General features: G+C 47.3%; 2 protein-coding genes and 1 long non-coding RNA gene across 9 annotated transcripts in view; 2 read left to right on the top strand and 1 right to left on the bottom strand.

Annotated features, from left to right (window-relative positions):
- Window positions 1-24966, bottom strand: part of Cdk8 (cyclin-dependent kinase 8) — a 349166-nt gene that overhangs the window by 53268 nt on the left and 270932 nt on the right. The window lies entirely within an intron of this gene.
- The window catches only part of LOC135918051 (uncharacterized), a 468520-nt gene that overhangs the window by 186183 nt on the left and 257371 nt on the right, over window positions 1-24966 (top strand). The window lies entirely within an intron of this gene.
- On the top strand, window positions 11067-14349 carry LOC135918044 (uncharacterized). 2 transcript variants are annotated; one of them, XR_010569521.2, is made up of 4 exons: window positions 11067-11461; window positions 11593-11842; window positions 13829-13903; window positions 13968-14349. It is a non-coding gene; the product is annotated as an uncharacterized lncRNA (long non-coding RNA). The 2 variants fall into 2 exon arrangements; XR_010569520.2 differs by having other exon boundaries at window positions 11067-11842.

Below are 24966 nucleotides of genomic sequence, written 5' to 3'. Positions count from 1 at the left end.
TTCATAAAAAGATCTACAGCGTCGACTGAAGTCTTTTGCGGTTTTGTCTGTGACAATATATGGTAGTATAATAATCAAGTATATAAGTTTCCAGTGTAGAGAAGACTGCAAGCTATGCCGAATATTTATCAACAATTGCCTAGAGTTAGTATAGCTGTGTGTCATGCATTGTCGAAACATATGTAGAAATTTAAAGTGCAATGTTTATTCATCTTGCCTGGAGTTATGAACATAATCATTAGCATACAGGTTACCACTCCATACAAGCATGCTCTGTGGGAAGAATTCAATGAACTAGCCGCAGCCAGCTGCTGGATAATTCACACAGTACATCTTAGTAGGTGCTGTGCGAATCAGCTAGCGTGCACCAGGTTGGCATGGTGACCAGTAAAGTGGTTACATTACATTAAGAAATTTCTTTCCGCAGCCATTGCAAGCTTGGTCATTACCAAGCGACTGGAATGATAGGAAGGATTTCAATGCATAAGTTAGGTAACTCACATTCACCCCTTTAGTGCAGACCAATATCATTAACAAGCATGCCTTGCAAACTTCTTGAACACATTATACATTCCAACATCATGTCTTTTCTTGAACCTAACTAATATTTTCCTTCATGTCAGCATGGCTTCGTAAAGTTTAACCCTTTCAAACCACAAGAAATTTTCTTTACTGACAACTTTGTTGCAGCAGTCCATAAGAAAAATGGTTTTGAACTGTATATTTTTCAGACTTGGCAAAGACATTTGACACAGTCTCGTAAGATTTCCTTTTTAAAAAAAGATGTCAAAAACTGATTACAGATCCTAATCTTTTAAGCTGGATGCAGTGCTTGCTGTCGAACCATTCTTGATATGTGCATGGTAATGGCTTTGATCGTCCTGGGATTGTCCCAGGGGTCTGTTTTAGGCCCATTTTTGTTTCCTATTTATATGCAGTCGAACCTACTTACAACAATACCAGATATAACAATTTATTGGTTATAAGGACCACATTTCAGTGCATTTATAATTTTACAACCCTGACTATTGACACTGCTTCCAGATATAATTACTAGTAATGTTTTTTTAATTGCCATACTCTTAACAAAAAGACAGTTCGAAACAAGTCAAGGTAGAAAGAGGGCGTGCATGAAGTACCAAAGCATGGAAGCATAACCAAACTGGACGCACGGCGGCGCATGCTTCCCTCCAGTTTAACCGCGACGATGACACGGCTTTCAAGATGAGCGAGCAACCGCCGCATGCAGATTTCGAAGCCGCAAAGAATGTCCTTCCCTTTACTTTCAATGTCAATCACTCTACTTTCAAGGCACAGAGAGGAGGTACAAAGTCAATTCACATAGTCATGAAAGTGAGGCTGAAATGCAGTTCTAAACCAATGAGCAGTGACATCAAATATTGTGTTGCGAATGAAGCACGACTACATCTCGCGAGGCAAAACACCAGTTGATGAAAATTATGCATACGTTAAGTCACCAACTGAAACATTTGAAAAAGTACAGACAATGTCATTAGAATAGAAAAATGTGAAGTCAGACTGCTTACTTCCATCTACGAATAATTCTGAGAAAGAAACTGTGCAGGCATTTCACAGTATGCTCATGGCAATGCGTGCCGAGATATGCTGCGACAGTATTACCATATTTAACACTGTAATCTTGTCAAAACCCTTTTAAAGGTCGCCATAAAAAGTAACGGGATTATTTTTAATATTAACCATGTCAAATTTGGTCAGTAACCTTATTTTTCAACTGCATTTTCACTAAATAACAGGTTTTAGTCATGTATTCAGAACAATATAAATACTATGGGTGGCACACATGCCGTGTTAGTGAAGATAAAAGTGCTGTTCTTGTAAATTATTTCAATGTGGCATTGATTTTATTTTGACACTAAAATAACAAATGTGTGTAGGTACTAAGGGCCTATGCATGTGGTTTTTAGTTCAAAGTATGGGTGAACTTATTGCTCTGAATTCATGCATAACTCTTAAGGCTCACTGGTGTAATTGCTGCCGTTATAGAATGAGGGCTATAAATACAGATGGGTCAGTTATCAATTGGTGCTGGATTGTGCCAAACATTCTCACTTGCTTGCGCTTCATTTATACTGCTGTGTGCTCTGTGTATGTAGTAAATGCAGGGTGATCTGAGCAGAACAAGCCTGGAACGGCAAACATTATTTTTTCCCCTCCGAAAAGTTGGCCCCACAACGTGTGGATGGCGCTGCCGTAGCTCCACAAGCCACCCTTGCAGGATGTACGCGCTTCTATGGGAGCTTTGCTACCATGTGCACATACCTATACTTTTGGAGGCGAATAGGACAAATAGCACGATTCGGGACGTATACTGGTGCATGTGCCGGTGCGATATCGGATGCCATGACAGTAGCACACTCATTTTTACGCAATTGTCTGTGCGGCACCATATGCATTACATCCATTTCAACAATTTGGAACGACCATCTATGTCCTTCCACCATAAGAACAAGGGTTGCTCAAGCATTCTTGTCGATAGCCACATACCCGAGTCTGAGAACATTGCACCATGTGATGCCACTATGTAATGTTGCAAATGATTCGTGGTTACTACGCTGTTATCAGGAGGCCACTGTTCAGTGCTGCTTTGTTTATACGTTGCCGATTCCTGGTAATGGTTCACGGTGGCGCTCTACCTTTCAAGCATCGAATTTTTTTTCCTCCCGAAGCAACATAATTTTATGGCTCTCATGTGGCTGATGCACAGGCATAATACTGACACATGTACTTATCTTTACCAGGCGACCACGTTTCGCTGCCTAACAAATGTTATCTCACAGCATGGGACGCACCTGCATGTATCCGAAGTTTCTGGAAAGTTATCGATGCTTCTATCCGCTGCCTGTTGTCACCGAACCTTGTGTTATCTGATTTCATGGCTTGACGCGAATGGTGTAAAAACTTTGTGGAAGGCACGCGGTTCCCAACGATTAGTCTGGAACATTCGACGACTGCTGTATAAAAGCCGACGTGCTTGACCCGCTGATCAGATTTTCGACGTTCACCGATCGTGTTCGCCGCTATCGTTGTGCTGTAAGTGTAGCCTGTTTTGTGGGCACAGGTTCGCCCCATAAAACTTAATTTTGTCTTTCACAGTATTGCTACTGTGTTCTTCAACGTCACCACCACGTGACAATACTGAGTTCTCAGCAGAAATTGCAGCACGTTGCAACAGATTCCGAAGTTTACGCTTCCGGCCAACTAGAACGCTATGCACTTGTGTGTGGAATACAGTCATGTCCCGCTGGTAGTAAAATATATCACAAGCTCTAGAATAAAAATTGATGGCTGCGCTTGCAGTTCCAAAATGACAGGTGATTAAAATGAGCTGTTGTATCGTGACTCCAAATAACCCCTCACCAGCTAGTAGCCGTGCCATGAAAAAGCCGATTTAGGTTTAGGCATGGAGCGAAAGAAAGTCCCCTATCATGGCATGTGCTGAATGCCTCGTTATTCTGAAATTGCTGTGATGCGACCGTGCACAAAAAAAGGAATGAAAAGAGGGATGTTGAAAGAGATTTGCTGTGTACTACAGTCGAACCTCGATATATCGAACAGCGCGGTGATCGCAAAATAGTTCGATATAGCCAGAATTCGATATATAAAATCACGTAGAAAACGCGTCAAAAACTAGCACAAATCAATCAATGAACCAATCGTGGCGCAATAGATACTCACATGAAGCTTCAAACAAACTATTTATTTCGTTCGCTGAAAGTACTGAAGCAACGTAGCCTGCTTCATATTGGCAACCGTGTGCTTGACCACGGCGTCCTCAACATAGTCCAAACGGTCCACAAGAGACGGTCCAGTGCCTTCTATTGCGCCGCAGTAGCGGCGTACAACGGCCAAAGCAGCTACAGCCTCAGTTGCAGTCGGGAGTGGGGCAACATCAGCGCTTGCTGGATCAGCCTCGGCAGCGTCTTCGTTTGGCCGCTCAGCAGTCACTTCTGCCGCGATCTCCACGTCTGTTAACTCCGCCACTGTTACGGTGCTGTCGCCACCAATGAACGACAAATCGACAAATCAATCAATGAACCAATCGTGGCGCAATAGATACTCACATGAAGCTTCAAACAAACTATTTATTTCGTTCGCTGAAAGTACTGAAGCAACGTAGCCTGCTTCATATTGGCAACCGTGTGCTTGACCACGGCGTCCTCAACATAGTCCAAACGCTCCACAAGAGACGGTCCAGTGCCTTCTATTGCGCCGCAGTAGCGGCGTACAACGGCCAAAGCAGCTACAGCCTCAGTTGCAGTCGGGAGTGGGGCAACATCAGCGCTTGCTGGATCAGCCTCGGCAGCGTCTTCGTTTGGCCGCTCAGCAGTCACTTCTGCCGCGATCTCCACGTCTGTTAACTCCGACACTGTTACGGTGCTGTCGCCACCGCCAACGAAGTCTTCAATGCACATGCTGTGTGGCTCAGCACTGACAAAGCGCACCAACTGGCTCCACGGTCGCCTCGATCACGCGCGCACAGCGGGGGCGCGGGCGCGCGTCATTGAGGCGGCCGGGCTGGCTCACGGCCGGGGAGCGCGCGCTTTAGAAAAGCGCGCGAAGCGCGCGCTCCCCTCGAGACCGGCCCAGACCGGCCATGGCTGGCTCCAAGCCGCCGCGTGTGTACGCTGCTACGTTCAAATGGCGCCCTCGGCGCAACCGATGTGGGAGCTGTCGTACGCAGCAGTCTGGAACGCCCATCGCGCCGCCGCTATCTTCGAGAGTGTTGCGGGAAAGCTCGCCTCCTGTCAACAGAGCGCACTTGGTCTGGGGCGGCGGAGTTCGATATATCCATTTCAAATCCGGCCCCGTTCGAAATAAAAAATAAAAAATGCATGCGATTTTCCACGTGATATAGAAAGTGTTCGACATACGCAATAATTCGATATATCCGTGTTCGATATATCGAGGTTCGACTGTATTATGCGTGTCATTGCGGTTGAAAGGCAGCAGTAAATGAAAGCAGACGATGTGCATTGGAGACCGACGTAGATAAAATCTTACGCATTGGGAAAAGGTGAATGATACTGTGCTGGTTTGTTGGAAACACTTCACTTGGGATGACTTTTTTATTCCCGGTAAGTGAACCATTGCTTTCTTTTAATATATTTTAGATATGTTGCAGTCATCTCAAATCGAGGAGTGTACATTGTTTCGGCAGGTGAAGTAACTCGAGAAGCAGTTGGCAAAGAACGAACGCTTCATTAAAGGTTAGTGTAGCTTTTATAGTCCTTATCTTGTGACATCAGCCGCAGCCACTGCCGATTCACAAGAGGCATGGCCAGTGAATCTAACCAAACAAACACGTGTCAGCGGCGCATGCTGATTCACAACAATTCTTGCCCCTTAAGGAGTGAAGCGGTCCGGGGGCCGGGGCTTCCACTTCGACCTACGCAGTGTCACTTCAGCCCAGTCAGTCACTTGCGGCTCGCTGGTAGCGACCTCGGCTTCGGCCCGCCCGTCTGACGGTGTTCGAATGTCGGTGCCTACTTGAGCCTGACTGTGACTGCTGTTGTGTCCTTGAGACTGCGAGTCTGTCGCTGCGTTCTGGCTGCCTTTAGTCGTTGGTACTTGCATGGGGGTCTCGGGTTCCACCGCTTCTCCTCCCACGATGGTCCTCCTGGTTTTTAGCTGGTCGAGGTGGCGGCGATGTTGCTCCCCATCTGCTGTCTTTACCGTTGCCATTCGCGAGCCTTCGGTGGACTCTACCGCGCCTGGTTTCCATTTAACACCCACTCCGTAGTTCTTGAACCAGACGTCTTTGCTCAGCGGTGGGCCACTGTTGCACGCACCTGCAGAAGGGAATGGTCGTGACACGACGTTGTGCAATAAAGAACGTGGCTGATATCCGAGAAGCATAGAAGCTGGGGTTTGCCTATTTGGCAAGGGAGTGCGCCGATAATGCGAAAGAATGTGGTCCAGCCGAGCTTGCAAACTGCCGCGTGTGTTTTTGTTTAACCCCTGTTCGACAGTTTCTACTGCTCTTTCCGCCAGGCCAATAGACTGGTTTGTAGGGAGCTGTCCGCAAATGAGCGATGCCATTGCGCTTCATAAATGCCCTGAACTCTTCGCTAGTAAACTGCAGCCCATTGTCCATCACCAGGGTCCTCAGCAAACCGAACCGGCTGAACATAGTCTGCAGTGGTTCAATTGTCTTTGCCGAACTGGCGGTCTTCATGGTGGTAACCTCGATCCATTTCGTATGGGAATCAACCACGATCAACAACCTGTTACCTTCCACTGGACCCGCAAAATCGACATGGACCCTAGACCATGGCTCCTCTGTGTCTGGCCAAGGCATGGGTTGTCGAGCAGGAAGCATGCTGCCCCATTCTATGCATGTTGGACATGCGTTGACCAGCTTCTCCATGTCCCGATCGAGCCCTGGGTACCAGGAAACAGAACGTGCCAGGTTCTTCATAGCCGTTATCCCTTGATGTGCATCATGCAACATACGCAGCATTGACTGCCGCGCACTTGTTGGAATAACCACTCGATGGCCCCAGTACACAATTCCGTGGCTGTACGTCAGTTCGTTTTTCCTGTGCATGTACACGCGTAACGGCTCCTGAGCCGGTTGCAAGTACCGTGGCCAGCCATTCCGAATGTAATCGCGGACTTGCGCGAGGTCGCTGTCGTCAACAGCCATTTTAGCCAAGTCACTCGCCGACAGAGGACAGGTATTGAGGTGATCGGTCAGAAGGACATACTCACGAGCGTCATCTTCTGCAGCCTTAGTGTTGTTATGCTCCTGCCGCACCAGTAAACGGCTGAGGGTGTCTGCAGGAATCAACGTCTTTCCTGGCTTGAACTGAATTTTGTAGTTGTAGGCGCTTAGCAAGAGGGACCAACGCTGAATCCGGGCAGCGGCCATGGCGGGAACGGGCTTGTCGGGGCTGAAAAGGCTCAGAAGAGGTTTGTGATCTGTAACAAGCGTGAGATGGTTGTTCCCGAGCAGATATTCCCGGAACTTTGTAACCCCGAAGACAACTGCCAATGCCTCTCTTTCAATTTGCGCGTAATTACGCTCAGCAGCTGAAAGCGTTCGCGACCTGAACCCAATTAGTCGATCTTGCCCATTTACTCTGTGATATAGCACTGCGCCGACGCCACACGACGACGCATCGGTTTCCAAGATAAGCGGCTTACTTGGATCGTAGTGCGCCAAGAACTTAGCTTCCTCTAGCAGCCGCTTTGTTGCTCGGAATGCGTTATCTTGTCTCGCTCCCCACTGCCAGCGTGTGTTCTTTCTTAGCAGTTCATGCAGTGGCTCTAGAACAGTAGCCAAGTTTCCCAGAAATGAGTGGTACAGTGAAACCTCGTTAAACCGTAGTCGGCCGGAGCTCGGAAAAAGTACGTACTAAACGGTAGTACTGTTTAAGCGAAATAGCATGAGATCGCCCACTTACCTGTCGAAAACGGAACTCAGAGAGAGTGCGATGAAAGGGGAAAAAACATGCAGTATTTATTCGTTTCGCAGGACGTAAGTGTTAGTTTCGTTTGATGTCGCGGCGGCCTAGCACGACGACAGCGGCCTCAAACTTGCTGAAGCTGCGTGCCAGCTTCTCAGCCAGCCCCCCTCCCCTCGGCAAACACTCGCACGGCAGATTCCTCGTTGGCGTTACGTACTCTCCGTGCACGCGCGCACTAGTGCTGCATAAGTCCCGGGGCGCCTTTTTCATTGCCGGGTGCCGGAGTTCAGAAAACTTTGCGTTTGGAATAGTTACGTTATCGCGCCCCTGTTCTCCTTCCGACGATCGCATTCACGAGGCTGACGTAACGCGCAGCATCTGCCACTGTCGGGCCTGAATAGCCCGTGCTGTCGCTTTCCGTGTCGTCCTGATCACTGTCGCTAGTTGACACTTCGGCAACGACAGCGGCAACGATGGTGAAAAGTCGAACCTCGTAGCCGACATCTCTTCGCGGTCGCAGCAACGCTGCCGAGCAACTTCGCATTCCAAATGCCACACACTGTAGTCAACAGCAGATCCATGTCGCGGGCCAGCGCCGACTTCTTCGTGTCACGTTCGGTAGCACGGACGATGTCTAATTTTTCTTCTATGCTGAGCACCCGGCGTCTTTTTTATCCTAGCTTCGGCATGACGCGAGTCCTCGCTTGCACGACGCCACAACGCTCTCTGGCACGGCGTCCATGCGGCGTCGAAATGATGTTGATGTTGATGCGGCTTCACGTGCAAACGCACGGGGCGCTTGGAGGCCGTTGTACCGATCTCTGAGGCTTGTTATTCTGCTGGGCCGCCCGATGGAGACGACGCACCGCCGTGTTCGCGCGACGAAAAGTGGAAACGCTACGTTTTAACCGATGCGTACGCAATAAGCTGGTACGGTTTATGCGGATACAAAATACATTATGTTCAATGGCCGCTGAGTCGGGGAATTGACTTTACTACTTTTAAACCGAAACTACTGTTTAAGCGGGTACGGTTTAACGAGGTTTTACCATAGAGAAAGAAAAAGACTAAGAGCGGACACTCCGAGAAATCTGGCCTCAGGAACTACGTCACGGCTACGTAACGAACGAATGCTCTCATCAAACGCCAGGGGACGCACGCGCAAAAAAGAAAATGTTGTAATGAATTCTGCTCAATCGCTTTACAAAATAATAATCATACACCCAAATTTGGCGTGTTTCTGATACATAAGAACAGAATTTATCGAGAACACCTTCCGTGCTTTTTGTTCTTCATTCGTACTGCCATCAACACCAATTCGTGCATGGAGAAGAAATCAACGACACCAGCGGCGTGCCAGCGGGAACGTCTCGTGAACGTCGGCTGCGGCGGTGTTCTTGTGTGTGAGCAAGGTGAGTCACGTTTTTAAGCGAAGCTTGGAGTAATTGACTTGTGAGCGCGACGAGGTTCGCTAAAAAAAAGCAGTTTGCGGCTCTATATGAGGCGGCGAGACGCGAACATTGCGAAAAGCATCCCCCCTCAAGAAACGCGTAGCAAGAGGGCTGTACTAGCTGTACTTCCTTGCTATCTCCACCGAGAACGGCATAATCTTTGTTGGTTGCGTTCCGTGAAAATAATCAAAAGACGCGAAGCTGCCATTACCTTCCACCGGTTCACGGCTGTGCACTGCACTGCGACTCGCAGCTTGTCAGACGCCATCGAGACGCTGCGTCTAGGTTTGCGAGGGTAAACCGTTCTTGCCCAGCGCTGTTTGCGATAACCGCGGTATCGGCGTTCCATTGAAATAGTTCGTGTTGGCGGATTAAAAATGATCTGCTGGACAACGCTTAAGGTCGATATCATGAATTGCGCATTTCAGGAAAATTCCGGTGTCGAGAAAATTGAATTCCTAAACCGCGTTTAAATGATCGCGTCACGGTTGACGGTCTTTTCGTTGGCCCGTTCTAGAGGCTGACGAACGCTGGAAAGAACATAAAAGACGCCACGCTGATTCAGTCCGAAAACGGCGTTCCGGGGACGGGCGCTACCTAAATAAAGCAGGACGTTAGGCACGCTGTAGCGAAGTTTTGCTTGCTCGTTTCCTTTATAGAGTAAGGGCTCCTGAATATTTTAACGATATTGCTTGCAAACAATGGCATGTGACATAAACAGCGAGCATAGCTTATTGCGTTTGGTACTTTAGCGAGGTGTGTGTCTAAGGCGCACGGACGGACGCTGGTGTATGCGTCCGTGCGGATTGTTTATACAGAAAAGTAACGGTGGAGAAAAGTCACCAGTGACTACTGCACGTACTTATTGCGGCGGCCGTGTTGGGAAGTACTGCGCATTCTAGTAATTTTCGGTTCCTTATCATTTTTTTGTGGCGAAGACATTGCACAACGTATTGTCGCGTAGGCGTGGCGTGGCGCGCATTTGAACAAAGGCCTCGTATTTGGACGTTTCGAATGTATCTTCATCACGCTTATGTGAACTGCTATTTTGCCTACCAATGTACTCCTTATACTGAGTACGTACTAGGGGTGTCCAAAACTTCACAGGCCGCGATGCCCTCCATGGGATTAAATGGGAAAGCGGCCTGGGAACTTTTGAACACCCCTGTACGGGGTATCAACATTTATCCTTGTAAGTCCGGGTTATATGGGTCAGAGGTCAGGATGTGTCGGTGGTTTTATATTATGCATCGGTTCGCTATTCATTCAAAGCGGTTTCCTGGTACAATTATGACGTGTGCATATGTTTTTGGTAAATAATGAAGCGTGCACTTATTGACATTTTCAGACCGTGCTGATGCCATGCCGTCCGGCGGTCCAAGCTACGGCAGCTACTGCAGTGTGTCGTGGTGCTTTGACAACGGCAGAACCCAGAAGAAGCCTGTCTTGACTTGCAATAAAAACATTGCGGAAACTCTGTCTCTTTGATACATATGAGCGCTTGTACCAAAACACAAAAGACAAGCGCGATGGATAAAGCCGTAGTGAATTATGATTACCTCTATCTCCATCTGTTACAACTTAATCAAAATAAAAATTGTGTCACTACCTCAATTCACACCAAATATTGAACTAGACAAAAGAGTGAATCGCTAAATCAAAGCGACAAATAAAAGCGTTGCCATTTGGGTGACGAAAAGTGGTCTGAAATGACAAGCTTCCGCGACAGCCCAACGTCGGTTACGCGGGGTAATCCAAATTTCGCGCCAGCGGAACCGAAACAGGAAGTGCAGGCCAGTTGCTCTCATCAACCGCCAGGTGCGCTAGGTTCGATTGGGCCGCTGGGGGTGTATGGGAGTGGCCGCTCTTGACTGGTTTTACTGTAATAGGTCACGAAGCCCAAAAACGCCCGTAGTTCCGCAACACCGGTTGGCTTTGGCATTTTCATTATTGCGGCAATGTTGTCCATCTTAGGTAACAATCCGTTCATATTTATACGATGTCCCAGAAATTCAACTTCTGCTTGTCGGAACTTGCATTTCTGTGGATTTAGCTTGACACCGTGTTGCCAGAAACGTCTGAAAACTTCACGCAGCGTCTCACAGTTGCCGCATTTCTCCGCGACTACCACGTCGTCCAAATCATAGAGTTAGTAGAACAACTCTAGAGGAAAAGCTGGGCCGGAAAAGTGGGAACCTCTAGGGCGCCGCCCTGTTGCTACTGGTCAATGTGGCCAGCGCAATTACTATTGAAAAAGCTGAGAACAAGTACAGTTCACCTTATGCTTTGTCATCTAAAAACGCATACCTGATGGCTTTATGAAGGCGGTACGTTAATATTAAGTTTACAGAAAGCGATCGCTAAGTCCGTGACTTATGAAAATCACGATGTACGCATTCATGCAATAAAAGATGACGCGAATTTCGGTTTCGAATCTGTTTTTTGGATGCGTAGTAGTTTCGTTTGACATGCGATCGCGCGTCGACATCGGACGCTATGGCACACTCGTGCCTTATGTGCCACCGAAGCCCCGAAGTGGTCTGGCATATACCTTCACATGTAAGTAAACGAATGTATCTCCTTGTTGAGAATATCACGCGAGTAGGCAGCTCTTGTGGTACATCACAATCGTTTGAGAAGCGTCACAGTAGAGCATTTTTCTGCATCCGGAGCGGTGTTTTTATTTGCAGGTTTCCCTTCAGTAGGAAATTGCTGGACAGGCGGACCAGCGCACCGGAATTGTACTGGCGAAGCCACAAGCAACTCAAAGAATCTGTTTAATTGTTGCACTTTGAACAATCATGCTTCTACAAAGGCCACAGCAGATCAACAGCCTGATGCCGAGTATTTCTGTGCCACGAAGTAATCAAGAGGCGAGTGCCTAATGCGGACGAAATCGAGTGCATCGAGACTTAGAACGACAGAAAGCTGAGCTAGTTGGTAAGGATTCATTATGCAAAACAGAGGTGAGGCGTGCAGACAGGACACAAGAGTAGAGAAGTGGGCGGCGCTCGTGTTGTTTACTAAATACTCTACTCTTGTGTCCTGTCTGCACGCCTCACCTCCGTTTTGCATAACGAGTGCATCAACCCACATATTAATAGCGTAGGCATTTTGTTAACTGTGCAATATTTTCAACACTTCCTTGCATGCCATTTCATGTGGAATATCTTTTCTGGTCACAAATTTGTGCAGCGAATCTATTTGCATGATCGACTCCGGGCCTGTTGGACCGTTCACTTGCACTTGATGCTGAGTCTTTTACATGTATCCATAAACTGCAGATGTGCACATCTGGGGGTGCGATCTTGTACGCGTTCCAAAATAGAACGGAGGCGGTCCGTTCCACCGAGCCGCACATGGTTGGTCAGTTTGAAAGGTGAAGAACGCCAGGACGTCAATTGCGAAGTGATATCTGCTGTCAATCATTCCGTGTTGTCTGCTACCGGACAAACGCAACGGAACGGACTGCCAATTTCGCGACGGAAAGAACGGACCGCCTCCGTTCGAGTTCGGAACGCGTACAAGATCGCACCCCAGATCCCTGCGAGCATTTTCAAAATTCAGTTATTATAGACAACAGGCACATATGCAATACTGACATAATCTCAAATACCACTAAGCAGCTGGGACACATTTTTGTTGACCATACTCGCAGGTAAAATAAGTACATCATGTGGACAGCTCCAGCTCATTTTCCTTAAGTCAGTGTATACAAGGGTTATGCAAAAATAATTTTTTTCTTGCGAACCGATTATTTTGCTGTATAAGCAAGAGAACCCACCACGTTAGTGTAACGTATCTTGTGCATCACACTAATATGTGCTTTCATTTACCAAGTGAGATGAGTTACTTTTATGGCTCATTCAGTCATATCACACTGCAAGCTGCATTCATCAATCTTCGATTGGATTTTGCAAATGTTTAATGAAACATGTTTCCCTTTTATGCAGATATGCAATGGCAAGCCCTTCCATGTGTTCCAAAAGTAAAATTTAAGCTCTAAATTAAATAAGATATTTCTAGTCAGAAACAAGCAAAAATGGTGACTGCAGAGTATCAGAAGCCCAAGGTACAGAAATGATGAGAAGTGTCGAATGATTTTAAGGAAAGAGTCGTATTTGAAAATGCAAGACTCTTTAGTGGAGGTCAAGCAAGTCAATATAGGTAGAATACTCTGCAAAATTATGCGAGTGAGGGGATTTCGAACAATGGGTCAGGAAATGCATTGTTTTTCTGCAAAACAAAAGCTGATTGCCATTGCATAAGTCACTTTAGCATCATGATAAATTCAGAAATAAACCAAAAAACAAGACACCCAAAAATAAAAAAAACCATTTAATGATATTCCAGCAGAACTTTTTGTTGGGCTAGTTGGTGCATATTACTGAAGTACTATAGCGCCATACAGACGACACAAGAAGAGGCACGAACATAAGCGCTCGTCCGTGTGTCGTCTGTTTGGCACTATAGTACTTCAGCCATTTAATGATGCTCTCTCCACACTGGGATAAATAAAAACAAACACATCACATCTAATGTGGACATATCAGATGCCTTGTGAAACACTAAAGGAACAATTCGGTTTCGAGCTATGGCACTTGCCGCATAGATGTGGGGTGGCCTTGCACCAATAGTGATAGTTACCACTGCATTTACAAATTGAAAGCATTCGTGCAGACAAGGATGATTCTTTATATTTTTGGCTACCACTTCAAATGCATCCACCAAGTGTTACAATGCTGCATGCAGCCATACTAAGGATCTCGCAACAACACCTGCAGGTAAAAAGCAGAAGCAGTCAAAGTGCTGGTGTGTTCTGGACACTATGTTTGAAAACTTTTAGGCAAGAAGAGTGCAAGAAGCAGACATAACTGCATTTAATTCCATAATTCCCCATTTAAATGGCCTTTTCTTTTTGCTTAGACAATGCCTACGCCTAGCCACAGCAGCTCCCTCATACAGACTCCACAAACCAAGAGGCCGTGGAGGCAAATGCAGGTAAGAGACAATAAGCAATAGCACTGGTATCGACATTCATCTAATTTCTTTTTATTTCATTTAGGCAGCCAGCACACCTCGAACAGCCACCTTGACTGCGGGTGTGTCACCCTAGTCGCCAAGGAAACATTTGAGGGAAAGTGACAGGCAATGTGAACAGCCACTTCTCCATGTAAACAATACTCTTTCTCTCGGATGACTCCTACGCCTCACCACGCCAGCACACTTGTGCACAAAGATGCCGCAGAGGCACGTGCAGGTCAGAGGCAAGAAGCAGTGGCACTGGTGTCGACATTTACCCAATTTCTTTTTCTTGCACTGAGGCAGCCAGCACACCTCGAACAGCCACCTTGACTGCGGCTGTGTCAGTAGATTCCTGTTGTACATATGCTCATAATAAACTTCAGTAAACCTGAACTTCATAATAAACTTGAAGGCAAATGGGACATTGATGCATTGTATTTTTGAACATTTATTGTACACATACAATACATGTTATACTTTGCAGTGCTACAGAGCGTATTTTGAAGCTTCCCCCTATATTTTGCACCTTTAATTACGTATGTGTTGTGTGGCCCTCAATGCAGTTCATGTTGTAGCAGCTGCTTTGTCTGTGTATCGCACATTGGCTTAAGCTCGTGATATCCACATACTTCTCTCACATATACAAAATAAAGTTCTATGTAGTCCTCAGTGTTACAACAAAAAATGAAAGTAAACAATCCGATCGTGGAATTATGTTTATTACAGTGATTCCTACGACAGTTACTGAGAAGTTGACAACTTGAACTGGTCAATCGGTCCATAGCCGCCTCTATTTTTCAAAAATAAAGGAGGCTATGATCCGTCATGGCAAGGAATTGTATGTATACATAAAACAGGGGGTATGTGTGTGTTCGTAGTGGGGGTATAGGATTAGGGCGGTACGAAAAAATGTACCAACACCGTCCTCTAGACCCATTCCGTTAAGGTACCGTAACAAAGCGTATTATGCATAAAGTTCATACAACCAACTCTGATATTACTACAGACGCCAGGCGACGCGAGCTACATTTGTCATGATGCATTCGCGACTGCACCGGATGCCCTCCACATTATTCTCGTTAATCGTGCTCACTGCGCCGAGGCAAAAGAAAGACAATGGGCGCAGGTGCCTTTAAAGTATCTCGACCTTGCGAGGCACGGCTGCGCGTGCCTGGGGAGCTGTCCGTGCGAACACTCCCTGGCACACACCTGCCTCGGCGGCCCCAACCTACGTACCGTTCTGCTTCGAGCTTTGATCCCCCCACGTTGAATTTCTTTCTCTATGCCCCCACTGTCCCTCGGGTGCCCTGGAGTTCCTGCGCCGCCTGCTCTACTATCATCTCAGGTGCTCTCCTGAGACTTCCGTTTGTCGGTTACATGTGCCCTACAGCTGGATCATTACTTATAATAATAAAAAACCCGATCTATCGTCACGACGATAGATCGCGAAAGCGTCTTTTGCAACATACCGCGCCCGTGCGAAGATAATTACGGAACGCCAACGAGGAATCTGACCACAGCTTCGAGCTCGTAACGTCGTCGAGTGACACTCCTGCAACAGGCGTGACCGCTGAAAACCGCATACCGCCAGAAACTTGAACAGGATCATCCCTCGGTTGCATAACTGCCAGCTGTACGGCCAACATGGACCACACCCACACCATCCCGCAACATAGAATAAAGAACCGACTTATAAAGCCCAAACACACGGCTGCACGCACACATCACAACATCACAAGCGAGACGCCATGCTGCTACGCTGCTACTGTTGCCGGATTAAAACTGACTACTATCACCAAGTCTAGCAAGCGTCTCAGGAGCTGGCAACCTCGGCGCGTAGCAACATGGCGGCGCTCTTGAGGTTCCCGATTTTAATGCATGGGCCCTATGGGTAGCTTGTCCTCTAGAGTCAGTATAGTAACTCTATGGTCCAAATATACTTGAATGCCCGGAATGCCTTGCAGGATGCCGTCCATACGTCTCTGAAAAATCGCAGGAGCAGAGGCTACACCAAAAAGAAGCCTAGTAAAGCAAAACAGGCCTTTCGGAGTGTTTACGACCAATATCTTCTTCGTTTCCTCGTCAAGCGGCAGCTGACTGTAAGCATCCTTCAAGTCGATAGTGCTGAATACTTCACCACCGTTTAGGTTTGCAAAGATATCCCTTATTTTTGGCAATGGGTACTGCTCCGTGACACATGCAGCATTTGCGGTCACCTTAAAATCGCCACACAACCGAATGGAACCATTCTTTTTGATAATGGGAACCAAAGGCGTGGCCCACTTTGCACTGTCGACAGGCGAGAGAATGCCATGCTTAACAAGTCTGTCTATTTCATTTGACACTTGCTCCCACATTGCATACGGCACAGAAGGTGCTTTGCAGAACCACGGCATCGCATTTTCCCGCAACCGCAAGTGGACTGCGGGGCCATCAATTAACCCTAGACCTGGTGTAAACAAATCGCCGAACTCCTCTAAGAGTGCGCTAACCAAAGTACTGTCAGGGACATTTTGCTGACCGGAGGTTCCCTCGCCGAGAATGCTGAAGACGGGCCTTCCGCTGCGCTCAAATGCGCTGATGACATCTCGCCCGCACAAGCTCGGGCCATCGCATTGCAGTACGGTTAGAGTTGCATCTAGGGTCTTTCCCGCGTACGAGACCGGAAGTTTCAGCTGACCCCTCACGGGCAGCTTGCCAAGAAAGCAGGACAACTGCAAGGACGTCTCGCGGAGCGCAGGCCAGGCATGGCGATGCTTGCAGTATGTTTTCCACGTAATGATGGAGACAGGCGATCCGGTGTCCACTTGCATTGTCAGTGGAATTCCGCTCCAGCAGAGGGTGCGAACCACAGGCTTGACCAAGTTTACCGACGTAGTGTACAAACTCAGCAGACAAAGTTCGTTGCCGTCACTCTCTGAAGAATGCTCCTCACAAGGGCTACCCCTTGTTTCCATACACACATCTTAGCTAGGTGCCCTTTACGTCGGCAGCGAAAACACTCCGCCCGGCGAAACTTGCACTTTGCTGCCTTGTGCTTAGTGCTACAACAGCACGGGCAAACGACGTCTTCGCTTGGTCGAGAAGTGCTCAGATGAGTCTTGTGGTAATACGGTTGACCTTGCACCTTGCTCCTCACAGCATGGACGTCGCCATAATCCTGTGTCCTCTCCATGTGATCAACGTTGAGAGCTGCCATCTCTGCAGCTAAAGCTATATCTTCGGCTTCTTTCAGCGTCAGCGAAGGTCTGGCGAAAAGCTTCCGACGAACGCCGGCATCACGTAGACCACAAACAAGTCTGTCTCGTAGCATCCTGTCCCGTGCCTCGCCAAAGTTGCAACTGCAGGCCTTCTTCCGAATTTCCACAATGAAGTCCTTCGTTGCCTCATCGGGACGCTGGCATCTGGTGAAGAACTTGTAAGACTCCGCTATTTCGTTGCCCTGTGGCGCAAAGTGTTCTGCCAGCAGTTCAAGCAGCTTCTCATAGGTAAGGTCTTGTATCTTCGCCAGCGCAGCTTCTCATAGGTAAGGTCTTGTATCTTCGCCGGCGCGCACCGTACCGTTATTATGCCGACTGTTGCCGTGCTTAAGGCTGCCGGTAGCAGGGCTCGTCGTTTCTTCGAGTCGACGATATCGTAAGCTTCAAAGTAGGACTGCAGACGCACCTGGTAGGCGTCCCAACTGTCTTCCGTTTCGTCGAAACCCGGTGGTCCGGCGTGGGCCGCCATAGAGCAGGCACAGCCCAGTGGTGGGCAGCCTCGTCGCCACTGAAGTAACTCGAGAAGCAGTTGGCAAAGAACGAACGCTTTATTAAAGGTTAGTGTAGCTTTTATAGTCCTTATCTTGTGACGTCAGCTGCAGCCACTGCTGATTCACAAGAGGCATGGCCAGTGAATCTAACCAAACAAACACGTGTCAGCGGCGCATGCTGATTCACAACAGCAGGTGCTTTAATAAGTTAGTGATGTATGCTTAAGCTTCACTCAGTTTTGTTAGTTTCTTGCCCCAGCATTAGTCTTACTAATGCTTTAAGCAAAGGAATGTTCTCACTAATGTACTTTTGTCTGCAGGCAACGGTAGCAGGAACGATAATAGCTCGGAAGGTCTGATGCTGATCATGACACATGATATGCCACAAGGTGACATGTCATTTTGATGGCCTTCTTTAGTTTAGCGCCGTAAGCAGAAGATGCTGGTTTCTCAATCAGCACGGTGAATTGCAAGTTTATTTGCTCGCCAAAAATTTAGAAGCAACTGCCAACAGTGTTTGCTCCAGATTTGGAGCATTCAGCCTGGCCACAGTGCTGCTAGTTTGCTTTCCAACACTGTGAACACAACTAAATTTCATTACGATGGTTCGATTCGTTTCTAAGTTACGCATTTACACTAATAAAAGTGACATTGCTCAAAAGAAAACCCTTGCTAAATTTCGGAAACCTACTGGAAGAAATGCAACTTGGTCCGACTGGTTGTAGTATTCACTTACGCATTTACACTAATAAAAGTGACATTGCTCAAAAGAAAACCCTTGCTAAATTTCGGAAACCTACTGGAAGAAATGCAACTTGGTCCGACTGGTTGTAGTAGTCACTCATTTCACTGGGGTTTGCGAGTGCCTGCCCTGTTCCCAAGCTCGGGCTCTACCTTGAACACTGCATACTGTGAGTGCGAACAAGTAACATTCATTAGACACAGACAATCTTATCACACGTATCCACTAACTATCAAAAGAAAGGTGCACACCAATTGACAAACGAAACTTTTTTTCGTTTTTATCTCAAGACACACTGACCAGGTAACTTAGAGTTTATAGCCTCGTTCTATTAGTGCACAATATCCATATTTAGTTTCTGAAAGCGTGACAGATATTACTGCCTACATATTTTAGGATGCTATGTAATATATTGCAACACAACTCACAATGTGGAGTTGCCTATAAAGGTCAAAGACAGTGAGGTATCGTATCTGTAGCAGTGGAGAAACGCCGCAAACAAGTGCTTGTACCTTTCGGAGGCCCACTATACAGAAACACCTTCCTTTTTAACGCGAGAGCGTTAAATGGCCCCATGTCGCAGAAAATCCAATGTCGCCGTTGGCAGAGCTGTCAGCGAAAAATTCCATATATATTTAGGCATACGTATATCCCATATCTTGATACATGACATGTGGTATTGGGGGTGAGCTTCACCACTGGAAAAGCTGGCGTCAACGTCGGCGTGACGTGGCATGAGGGATCACGTGGGCACAATGTCCGCGTTGGCTGCTTCATCGGAGCCTGCACTGCGGTTCTGATTAAGTGGTGTGAGGCTTTCCCGCCTTGGATGACTACTTGACAACATTTGAAAGCACTATAATAGGTAGTGGCTGCATTTCGAGGCGTGCAACATGGTAGGTTACTGCTCGGTTCCGCAGTGCCAGACGTACGCAACGGAGCCCGGTGTCAGCCTTATTTACACGTAGCCGCAGGACAAGAAGCCGTGTGAACCTTGGCTCACGAAACTTAGAACCGGCAAATAACCATCGGCTCCAACTCAGGTATGCAGCAAGCACAGACGCGAGGAAGATTTCTGCTACAGCATCAGGACTGTGATGTTCGGTGAGTAGCAGAAAACGCGCACTGAGACGCTCGCTCGCACCCGCTGCCCGGTTATTGTCACGACACTTTGGTCTATGAACTTGTTGATAATAGATACTGTTGGGCTAGTTGTTGGGCTAGTTGGTGAAAAAAAGGAGACCTGTCCAGGTCTCCTTTCTTCCACTACGCTTCTGCGCTCCCCTTTGCAAAAATCAGACACTGGCAACTTCACTGGAATGGAAAGGGAGCGGTAAGAAGCACACTAAAAAAAAGGCATGCATGTGGTCATGCTGCTTTGTATGACCTTTGTCATGCCGGCCCCGATTTTAAGCCGATCCCCGAACGTTCAAAACCAGAAAAAAAAGTTACTTCGAATATAGGCAGAACAAAAAAGTGAGGACAGCATTTACAAAATGGAAAGAGCATTTATTTAATATGAACGTGCCGAGCTCACTCTATGTTATCATCGCTCCTAGCCTCTTCGCGATAGCCCAGACCATACACACACTTGCGAACATGCACAAGCTCGCATCGACACACCCACGCATGCACAGACAGTGCGGCATGGCTCGCAAGCATCGAAATGTGGCACAACCTCGATGAACAGCTCCTCTCTGTTATCGTGCAGTTATTTTCCTTATAGCTGTCATCTCCTCGTTGCGGCACACACAAAAAGTGCCCCCCGTTGGCCCCTCCAATGACGGATGTTTTTCTCATCGATGCTGGAGTCCCACCCAGCTTGAACATTTGATTATCCCTCTGCAGCTAGCACAACATTTCGTTTGAATACGGCACTATAGTGGCATCGCGTCTTTGGTGCCATTACGATAACGCCACGCTATGGGCAGCGCCACATGCCGATACGACACAGGTCAAAATAGCGACGTCGTTCGTGTACTTCAGTTGGCTACAGGCATGGCTAATACAGTCAAACCTCGATATATCGAACACGGATATATCGAATTATTGCGTATATCGAACAATTTCTATATCACATGGAACATCGCATGCATTTTTAATTCTTTATTTCGAACGGGGCCGGATGTAAAATGGATATATCGAACTCCGCCGCCCCAGACCAAGTGCGCTCTGTTGACAGGAGGCGAGCTTTCCCGCAACACTCTCGAAGATAGCGGCGGCGCGATGGGCATTCCAGACTGCTGCGTACGACAGCTGCCCACATCGGTTGCGCCGAGGGTGCCATTTGAACGTAGCGGCGTACACACGCGGCGGCTTGGAGCCAGCACGGCCGCCTCGATCACGCGCGCACCTATGCCCGCACGGCGGGGCGAGCCGCCTCGATCACACGCGCCCGGCGATGCTTGCCCCCGCCGTGCGCGCGTGATCGAGGCGGCCGTGGAGCCAGTTGGAGCTCTTTGTCGGTGCAGAGCCACACATCATGTGCATTGAGGACTTCGCTGGCGGTGACGAGAGCACCGGAACAGTGGCAGAGTTAACAGACGTGGAGATCGCGGCAGAAGTGACTGCTGAGCGGCCAAACGAAGACGCTGCCGAGGCTGATCCAGCAAGCGCTGATGTTGCCCCGCTCCCGACTGCAACTGAGGCTGTAGCTGCTTTGGCCGTTGTACGCTGCTACTGCGGCGCAATAGAAGGCACTGGACTGTCTCTTGTGGACCATTTGGACTATGTTGAGGACGCCGTGATCAAGCATGCGGTTGCCAATATGAAGCAGGCTACGCTGCTTCAGTACTTTCAGCGAACTAAATAAATACTTTGTTTGAAGCTTCAGGTGAGTGTCTATTGCGCCACGATTGGTTCATTGATTGATTTGCGCTAGTTTTTGACGCGTTTTCTACGTGATTTTATATATCGAATTCTGGCTATATTGAACTATTTTGCGATCACCGCGCTGTTCGATATATCGAGGTTCGACTGTAGCTCTCTACAATACTGATTTTCTAGTGGCACTAGCTATGCACCATATTTATAATTATAAATTACAATCTGGTATGTTTCTTTAAAATCCTTGAATCTTAGCCGACCCTAGTTTGGCATACCATTATTTGATAAAATACTATCGGCCTAGATTCGAATAAATACGGTAACTTTATTGAATTGTCCGGCAGGTATTTGGCAACCTGAGCTCAGGACTTTCCCACGATGGGACGTCGAGATAGTGTCTCGGCGCCGCCTCGTGGGCCGGCTAGACGGCCCAGAGTTGGTAGCCGAGGTTGGAGCTGCGCAGAGTGGCAGCCTACCTCAGTGATAGGGTTTTGGAGTTTAATTCGTTATTGTGTTGGGTGATACATTCCTATAGCATGTGTTTGAGGGTAGCTGTGTCCTGTTTGCATATCTTATATGTGCCTTTTTTGTGTACATCAGGGAATATCCGTGTGGGTTCATGTTTGTGTTATGAATTAATGGACTGGATTACGAAAAAGAAGCAGAGGGAAATCGCACACTGAGAAGACCGATAAAGATGCAGTGCGACGCAACTTGAAAAATAATGTTGAAACAACCAAGAAAAAAAATTGAATCATCGCGACTCCACATAACAGTCGCCTTAGGCTTCGAAGTCACTGTAACGAAAGTATTTTTGAACAGCTACGGTAGCGTCCACACAACAATGGTTGCTTGTGTAGTGCCAAATGCTCATATTCTGCAGCCTAGAGCTCACGGCATGGTGAGAAAACGTGCTCATAGTGAAGGCAAAGCATTGTGCGCGGACATACATGCAGACGCGCAGTCAGTGGCTGTGAACCTGTGCAATCGCTGCATTCAGGCTTCAATCTGTTGTGCTCCATTTGGTTACACAGACAGCCCACTATAAAACATATTTCACATAGTTTGCTCTTGCTGCTCGATTACCTTTCACGCAAGAAACTGGTTCGGGAGACTCCATCGTGGTAATCGCGGGCAGTGGCGTTCACTGGATGTATTCGGTAAAGAGACAGCGTCTGCAAACGATTCTGTGCTTTCAGTTTGCCCAAGATTATTGTTCTAACAGTAAAAAAAACTTCCCTCATCTTGAGAGTACCTACGGAAATGTCCAGGAGGGCTGCCGCGTGGTGTTTTTATTGAGCGCAATAAGCCAAACCTGTGAGGAGCACATTGCGTTATAGATTCAGCGAGTGCAATCCAAAGGAAGATTTATTTATTTATTTATTTATTTATTTATTTATTTATTTATTTATTTACAAAATACTGCAGGCCCATGCGGGCCCAAGCGGGAGTGGTAAAATTACAAAAAATAATCATACATGCATGCAGAAGAAAAGAAAACACTGACACTCTGTTGCGAAATTAACAGATAAAATATTATTCAGATCAATTGAGTCAGTGCTGTTTAAGAATGATAATGGTAGTGCATTTCATTCTTCAATAGTACGAGGGAAAAAGGGAAATTTGAAGCCATTAGTTCTTATGTGATAGGCAGTTAAGGATTCAGAGTGGTGATGTCTGGTTTGTCTTGTGGTTAATGGTCGGGCATATTTATTTATTTATTTATTTTCCCATACTGCAGCCCCTGGTGGGGCTATAGCAGGAGTGAATACAATATAATACAAAAGAAATAAATACAACAGGCAACAAAGAAAGTAAGTTAAGGTTGAGGGAGCACAGACAACAATTCGTTTAACGGTTAGTTCCTGGTAGTGAATTATAGTGGGTAGTGAATTATAGTGAAAGTATAGGAGCAGGATGGATGCAGACTGTTATTTTTGAGTAGAAAAAGAAATGTATTCCTTAAAATTTTCCACCGTAGTTGTAATGTCTGTAGCCGTGATCGTGCATGATAGTTGTTGGTGAATCAGTTATACAGTACGTGGAAAAAAACCTAACTGCTTTCTGCTGAATCATTTCCAGTGCATTAATACTGTGTTTATTATGCGGATTCCAGATGGTGCATTCATATTCTAATTTCGGCATAGTGAGTAATTTGTATGCATGAAGTTTAGTTTCTGGGGGCGCTTGTTTTAATTTACGATGCAGAATAGAGAGTTTACGAAATGATGCAGCACATACATTTGAGACATGAGAATTCCAACTTAGGGTGTTAGTTATTGTCACCACTCAAACATTTATATTCATTTACTTCGACAAGAGGATGAGTAGGAAGACTTTAGGGGAAAAAATGCCCACCTACATCTTTTTTTGGTTTTCTGCATGCATACTGCTTTTTTTCATTCAGCTTCATGTCCCATTCCTTACACCATGAATAAATGTTATGAAGGTTAGTATTCAAAAGTTTCTGATCCTCTTGGCACACAATCTCACGATACAAAATGCAGTCGGCTGTGAACAAACCTATTTGTACTAATTCAGTAATAGTGCCAACAATATCACTAATAAAAATCAAAAATAAAAGTGGTAAAAATAAGCAAAACAATGTCACGCAAGAAAAAGTCCGCGATGTCAGTGGCGCAACTGGTAGGAAGAAAGAGCGCAGGTTTGGGCTTGTTGGTATTCCATAACTTTCAGGTCTTCAGCGCACGAAAAGCGACGAGAGACAGAGGTAGCACTGTGTCCGCATTGTACCTCTGCCCGCGTGATAGCGTATTGGGTGGCGTAATCAGTTGCGACGGCTACCCATTTGTTCCCAGAGGATGACGTGGGAAAGGGACCGAGGAGGTCTAATCCAACACGAAAGAACGGTTCCACAGGGACGGTGATGAGCTGGAGATGATTGGCAGGTAGCACCTGAGGTGCTTTCCGATGCTGGCAGGGATCACAGGCAGCAACATAGCGTCGGACAGAGCGACCAAGACCAGGCAAATAGAAGCGGCGGCGGACGTGGTCGTACGTGCGGATTACCACAAGATGTCCTGCAGTGGGTGCGTCATGCATCTCAAAGAGCACAGTCTGTCGTAGATGTTTTGGCACGACAAGAAGAAGATCAGATCCATCAGGGAGGAAGTTCCTTCTGCACAGAATGCCGCCCTGGAGGACATATCGGTGAACAGATGCATCGGTAGCTGTAGAGCGCAAGACGCTCGATGAGTGCTCGCAGCGATAGGTCTCGGTACTGCTCATCGGCGATGTTAGCAAAGGCAGACACAGAGGAAATGCCGTTGGCGGTACTACTGTCAGCGTCGTCAGGCTCGTCTACCGGGTAGCGAGACAGGCAGTCAGCGTCCTTGTGTAGTTGGCCAGATTTGTAGGTGACAATACGAATATTCTTGGAGGCGTAAGGCCCAGCGACCAAGTCTTCCTGTAGGATCTTTCAGTGAGCATAACCTGCAAAGCCAAGATGGTCTGTGACAACGAAAAAGGGTCGACCATATAAGTATGGGCGGAACTTGGCAACCGCCCAAACTAGGGCCAGACCCTCACGCTCAGTGATGGAATAGTTGCGCTCCGAGGGTCAGAGGAGCCTGCTCGCGTAAGCGACAACACGGTCGTTGAAGCGCTGGCGTTGTACCAGTACTGCGCCAATTTCGTGACCGCTGGCATCAGTACGGAGTTCGGCAGGCGCAGAAGGATCGAAATGGGCCAGAACGGGAG

Source organism: Dermacentor albipictus, chromosome 5 (genome assembly GCF_038994185.2).
Source record: "Dermacentor albipictus isolate Rhodes 1998 colony chromosome 5, USDA_Dalb.pri_finalv2, whole genome shotgun sequence".
In the NCBI taxonomy this organism is placed as follows: domain Eukaryota; kingdom Metazoa; phylum Arthropoda; class Arachnida; order Ixodida; family Ixodidae; genus Dermacentor; species Dermacentor albipictus.
This window is presented reverse-complemented; position numbering and strand designations above follow the sequence as displayed.